Below are 7,292 nucleotides of genomic sequence, written 5' to 3'. Positions count from 1 at the left end.
GTGCCAGTCCTCATGGTCAGTGCTGGTCCACACAACCTTGCTGACAAGTGTCATACTTGGTGTTCATTGTCTGATATAGAACTTTTGATCAACAGCTTTTTCATATAAGCTGTGGCCAGACAATAAAAGGCAAAGGTCAGTGCCACATTAGTGACAGAGGGCATAAAGTTCTTAGAATTTATTTTTAGTTCACCAAAGCATTCTAGTCCTGAGGTTTAGATTGTTTAAAGCAAACATTGCTGTATACCCAACACATGGTATTTTCTCCCATGTTGCCTCAGTTCCACATGCTCATGTCACTTCCATGTGAACTGCAGCATAATGCAAAGCTCTGTCGTATTCTTTTAATTTTTACACTGAAGGATTTCAAATGGAACCTAACATAATTAGATTACATGTAATCTCTTCCCATTTTGATCCTATTCTCAAGAGTGTTTGCAAAGGAGCTTACTTGAGTCTTAAATGCACAACTTGAAATCACTCTGACAGAGATGAAAAAGAGCAGCACGCTCTTTAAATGCACAACTTGAAATCACTCTGACGGAGATGAATAAGAGGAAAACATCCTGATGTGCAGGACAAAGCCTCATGGCTTTATTCAATGAAAAAGGTGTCTCCATGGGCAGTGTCCGCTTCAAAATCCTTCACACACAATTTTTTAAACTCCTGCACAAAACCTATAGCAAGTTGATTCAGAGTCTTTCCTTATCCATTTGTCTCCTGAATCAACATGGACTCCTATTCATACCTGCTTGTCCCAGGGCTTCCACAGAGCTGTGTGGTTTCTATTCAGGTGTCAGCCATCGAGATAAACTGCAGTTCAGAAGGGTTTTCAAAGAGCCATCACCTTTCCTGGAGTACATTAAAAGGGATTATACATTGCCAGACAGCAAGTCTTGTCAGGTCAGGGCAAAACAACATTTTAAGCCGATTGGCTCATATATCTCAAGGTATGTGTGTCCTTGCACGAATTCACTTTCCCCTCAACCCAGTATTTAAGAAAATCCACCTTTCATGATGTTGATCGATCTGAAGTGTGGTCAGATTGAATCCTGCTTATTATCTTGAGGTTACCAAAGGAGAATTATCTCTGGATGTGATAGTGAATTACTGGATTGTAAGGAAACTTTGAGGAAAACAGCCTGTTATTTGGTAGTTGATGCCTCACCTTTTACAAAGCTCTTCCTTGCATAAAAAGGATAAAGCATGTTTACACTTCAGAGGTATTTGCTGAAGTTTGGGAAGCTTCATCCTGCTTTACAGTCTCAAGCTGGCTTTATTTGTCAAAGGTGAGGTGTGCCTTTATTAGCAATGGTGGCTGTGTGCAGGAACCTTGGCTTCCCTACAGGATGAAATGGGGTACCTGATGTAAACATCAGCCTCAGCCAGATCTGTGAGTGCACCTTCTTCACCAGCCAGGAACCTGAGTAACCTCGTGTCCCTGTATTTGAGCAGCCTGACCCTGGGAAATGCAGCAGTGGCCCTTCCCTGGGGAACGAACTCTGTTCCTTATGGGTGTGAAACAGCTTGAGAGAGCATGCCCACCCTCTCGTTGCCTTGTTTCACTCTACAGTTGCCATATGGGCTTAGTTAGGGAAAAGATAAGTGCGACAGGACTTCCACTTCCCTGGCAAGCTACTTCTGCAGTTACAGCTTCGTAGGAAACCTTCACGCTGCTTTACCCTGAACAGGAGGCTGACCGAACACAGATGGCTCAAGGCAGAGGGGGCAGAATGTGTTTAAATGCAAAGCCCAACTTGCATCCCCCTCTTCACGTTGTGCTACATAAATTCTACATGAAGCGGAGCTGGGAAAAGACTCGTAAATATCACATTGCTGGAAAAAAATTAGTTTGATCTTTCACAAGGAGCTTTACCTGAACGAATTGAATATATTTCTGCTCCATCAGTCATTCACATTTGTCTTTCTGCTGGTTTCAGCAGCAAATGGAAAAGGTCATAAAGATGTAACTTTTGTGCTACATTAGACAAGTAATTACACCTTTTTCAGGATCCACTAGCATAGCACAGGGTATCGACACATTTTATTACAGGCTCTTGTTTTCATTCACTTGTAACTTCATGAAAATGATTCTCTTTGAGGCTTTTAGATTTGTTGCTGTCTAAGAAATGATTCTATTTCTGTTAACTTTGAGTTGCTTTTGACATTCTGGTGGTTATGAGAATAAACTTTACTAGTGACTGTGCACTGAACGCTGCCTCTATAAATACTGTCATGAGATTCCTGGTTCCTTGTCTTACTGTAACTCTACATCAGATCTGCACTTTACAAGAACCTATCTTTCAGCGACTCTCCTGGAAAATCACAATAAGGCACATAAAAGATGAAACTGACATTTTGTTTTGTTGTGCATCTTTGCCAATAAGATCTAATCTTCTGTCTTACCTCTTCTTTTTCTTCTTCTGTTTTATGTTCTACTTTTCCTTGATTTGAAAGCTGTATGATTTGATTATAGCTTTTCCCTCTTTTTCATCAAATCCCTTTGCCTTCTGCTGTTGGGAGCAGGATGCCATCCTGTTAACAAGAATCTAAAACTCAGGTTCAGGCAAGTATCCCAATTCATGTTTTAAAGCCCATCCTGTGCTTCAGTTTAGATACAGCCACACATTTTCTTCAGCCAGGCTTTCTGAGTTTTGCATTTGCTGTGCACAGCCAATTGTGCACTGTCTATGTACTCAATGTAGAAAATGATCTCTGGGAAGTTCTATAACATAGAAGATACAGGTAACTGACATATTTTTGGTGTTGTGATATTTCTCAGTGCACTGAAAAACTCTTTGGTATTAAGGAGACCACAAAGAACAACCAAATGTTGTTCTTTGTGTAGTTTTCATAGAAAAAGAATCTTGAAAGTTAAATCAACATATAAAAGGAGAGATAAAGACATGAGAGAATATTGAAGTAACAGAATAAGACAGAAGGAGGTGAATGGGAAAAGGCAAGAAAATGCTAGAGGAGACAGAACATTTGGGAAAAAAGGAAAGAGAATTAAGAAAATCTGTCTTGACAGACAGAGGGGACAGAAATAGCCCCTTTCATCAGGCAGCAAGCACTGCACACATTCAAGTCTGATTCCCATGGCAGGAGCTACCAAAAGCAGGAAGAGAGGCCTGAATGGGTGAAACCTGAACCTCAACAAACCAGAGCCTGTGGACAATGGGACTGGCTGAGGGCAAAGTGAACAATCCCAACCAAAAGGCAAACAGTCCTTTAGGCAGCCAGAAATAGTGAAGCAAAGGGCAAACCCTCCTACTCCAAGTCCCACCCTACTCCTGCTTTTAACACAGCCCCGTCTCCATGTGGGCTCTGCTCCTGTGTGTGTACAGGGACACCTCTGCCTAAATCATCAGTTCTGCAGAGCTCCTGGAAATGGCAATGACATGATCACGGAGCTGGAAATAACACCTGAAACCCACCACTTTCATTTTGGGGAAAATAAACAACAGCAAACCCAGCAGGTGGTATAGCAGCTGAGTGCATTTAAACTTCTAAAATACTGAAGGTCTGGAGCAGCTTTTTCGGGAATAAAGAAGGGCCAGGGCCACTCTCATCTATTAAAAACATGGCTTGTGGTCTTCCTGAAGAGATTGACAAAGGATTTAATCACTCTGGATCTGCTGTAAATTGTGCTGAGTTCTATCTGATCTGTGTTTATTAAAAAAAATGAGATGAATTTATTACTCATATTGCAAATTTACTCCTGGTTGTAATGTTGATCCCTCATTCTGCACTTTTTGTACAGCTCCAGGGCCTGGAGCTGTTACTCAGAGGCACGTGGCACAAAGTGGGTGCCTTATCCAGCATGTGGGATGCCACCTCAAAGCTCCTGGTACCCCTCAGAACTCTCTGTTCCCCACAGACACCAGGGACTCTCCTCCTCTCACTTGGCTGCAGGTGTAGCCCTGGAGTTGTGCCCAGCTCCTTCATGTTAAAGTCATGACATTATCCTGCTGTGTTGTCCCAAAGACTCCAAAAATAATTTCTCTTGCAGAAAGAAGGAACAATTAAATGTTTTCTCTTCCTTTGCTTCCCTTGGCTAGGGCATGGAGGGAAGTCAGAGCAGAAGGAAAGGGCCTGGCTGGGAGCTGTGCTGCTGGGAAGCATTTGGGAAGCCTCTCTAGCCTTGGGGAGCAGAGAGAGAGTTTGGGGTCATCATCTGCCCCCATCCAGGACTGGGATGTCCCCTACTCCAGAAGGAACAGGAGAGGTTCTCCACTTCCATTCTATGATGTGAAGCTGTGCTCTATCCATTTCCATTTCTAAATCCTGCTTGTTTTCCAGGTTCCTGATCTCCTTACACATCGAGCAGCAGGAGCTGTACCTGATTTGCCAGCTACATGAGTGATCCCTGTCCCTCCTGGCCTGTAGAGGTTTGGACATAACATCATCCCTGCTGCTGTGCCTAGGGGCTTGCCCACGGGAAACTGGAGCAGCATTTATCCTCTAAGAGCTTCCTGTGGGAGTCATTCCTCTTCTCAACTCACATACCCCTGCTGCTAGGGCAGAGGTGGGTTTTCCCTCACAGCTCCTCGTGTCTTCTCCATGCAGGTAAAACCACAGCTTACCTGGTGGGATGTCCCCTCTCTCCTAATAGCAGAGACTCTGGTCTCTACTGCTAGGGCATGGAAAATTTCCTCTTTAAGCTCCTCTAAAAGTTTTTGGTGGCCCTCTTTAATTGCCTCTCTTAAATTCCAGAAATTCTCTGTCAGTCTTTCCATGTAGGCCCATAATGGGAGATAGTTTCTTCATGTGTCTGGAGTCTGCCAAACCAGAATGCCCACTTTTTCTTCTCCCTCCTTCCATGCCAACACTCCCAATGACTTGGCATATGACAACATGTTTTGTGTACACTGGATGCTGTCTGGATTATTAGGGAATTGCTTGTTATCTGCAAAGATTATCTCCAGCACAGCTAATTCTCTCAGGCACCAGGTGCTTTCCAAGTGTTCCACTTGTGTTGGCACACTGAAAAGTCTTCCTTGCAAAGCTTTTTCTCCTTCACACTTAACAAGAGTTGCCTCCAGAGGTTGGGAATTCCTGGTGTTTTCCTGATCCTCTGGCCAATACCCACATCCCAGGACAGGGATCCCAGTTCCTTGGCTTCATTGCCATCCAGTGCTGCACTGTCGGTCACAGTAAGTCTTGCCAAATATTCAGTGATTTAAGTGGAAATAATCTTAAAAAAAAAAATTAAAATCACTTCAAAAGGGAGGAATTGCTGGAAATTATATCACTCTCCTAATTAATTTTTAAAGTAATTGTTTTAATTAATCAAAAGCAGTGTATTAGTCTCAAGCAGAAGGAAAGGGCCTGGCTGGGAGCTGTGCTGCTGGGAAGCATTTGGGAAGCCTCTCTAGCCTTGGGGAGCAGAGAGAGAGTTTGGGGTCATCATCTGCCCCCATCCAGGACTGGGATGTCCCCTACTCCAGAAGGAACAGGAGAGGTTCTCCACTTCCATTCTATGATGTGAAGCTGTGCTCTATCCATTTCCATTTCTAAATCCTGCTTGTTTTCCAGGTTCCTGATCTCCTTACACATCGAGCAGCAGGAGCTGTACCTGATTTGCCAGCTACATGAGTGATCCCTGTCCCTCCTGGCCTGTAGAGGTTTGGACATAACATCATCCCTGCTGCTGTGCCTAGGGGCTTGCCCACGGGAAACTGGAGCAGCATTTATCCTCTAAGAGCTTCCTGTGGGAGTCATTCCTCTTCTCAACTCACATACCCCTGCTGCTAGGGCAGAGGTGGGTTTTCCCTCACAGCTCCTCGTGTCTTCTCCATGCAGGTAAAACCACAGCTTACCTGGTGGGATGTCCCCTCTCTCCTAATAGCAGAGACTCTGGTCTCTACTGCTAGGGCATGGAAAATTTCCTCTTTAAGCTCCTCTAAAAGTTTTTGGTGGCCCTCTTTAATTGCCTCTCTTAAATTCCAGAAATTCTCTGTCAGTCTTTCCATGTAGGCCCATAATGGGAGATAGTTTCTTCATGTGTCTGGAGTCTGCCAAACCAGAATGCCCACTTTTTCTTCTCCCTCCTTCCATGCCAACACTCCCAATGACTTGGCATATGACAACATGTTTTGTGTACACTGGATGCTGTCTGGATTATTAGGGAATTGCTTGTTATCTGCAAAGATTATCTCCAGCACAGCTAATTCTCTCAGGCACCAGGTGCTTTCCAAGTGTTCCACTTGTGTTGGCACACTGAAAAGTCTTCCTTGCAAAGCTTTTTCTCCTTCACACTTAACAAGAGTTGCCTCCAGAGGTTGGGAATTCCTGGTGTTTTCCTGATCCTCTGGCCAATACCCACATCCCAGGACAGGGATCCCAGTTCCTTGGCTTCATTGCCATCCAGTGCTGCACTGTCGGTCACAGTAAGTCTTGCCAAATATTCAGTGATTTAAGTGGAAATAATCTTAAAAAAAAAAATTAAAATCACTTCAAAAGGGAGGAATTGCTGGAAATTATATCACTCTCCTAATTAATTTTTAAAGTAATTGTTTTAATTAATCAAAAGCAGTGTATTAGTCTCAAGCAGTGTAATTTTCCACTTTAGCCAGCACATTGCTAAGTTTCTTTCGACAGACTTATTGTTAGATCACTGAAACTTTCAGTTTTGCTAGACTAACCCTGATAAGCTTCAATGAAAGCTGGACACCAAGGATCCAAAACTGATGGCTCTCCAAGGATATATTGGAGCAACCAGAAGAGACTAACAAAGACATTACAGCCTAACACTGTAGACTCTGACAGGGAAAAATTGATAAAAAGGCTGAAAAATGTGGACTAATTAGCACTTGAAGCAAGAAACCAATAACTAATAGAATAGTAATTAGAGAGTTATGTAATTTAGAACCAATGAACAACAATTCGTTTGCTGAAAATGTGTAAGTGAAAAGTTCTGGAAATGGAGTGCATACGGCTGGAGTTATCTGTTCAGAATAAAGTAACACCTACCCCCCACTACTATAAAATAAAGAGTTCGGGAGTTTGATTTATCCCGATGTTTTTGGTGTCACACTAAGGAGCCCAGAACTGCACACAGGAGAATGGATGTCCATACTGAGAGCCTTGGCAGCTCATGCAGCACAGCCAAGGGGTTTCTGAGGGCACCAGGCCTGTTTCGTGCTTTTCCCACCTTTCCCCCACAGCAGCTCCCGGCCCCGGGCAGGCGCCTCGTCCCGAGCCCAAGATGGCGGCGGCGGCGGGTCAGCCCTGTGGGAGGGGCGGGGGCGGGGAGGGTTTCCATAGCGGCGGTGTCACATCGGGGCACT

The sequence above is a fragment of the Geospiza fortis genome, unplaced genomic scaffold (genome assembly GCF_000277835.1).
Source record: "Geospiza fortis unplaced genomic scaffold, GeoFor_1.0 scaffold428, whole genome shotgun sequence".
NCBI lineage: Eukaryota > Metazoa > Chordata > Aves > Passeriformes > Thraupidae > Geospiza > Geospiza fortis.
The sequence above is the reverse complement of the archived record's forward strand: the minus strand, read 5'-3'. Positions refer to the sequence as shown.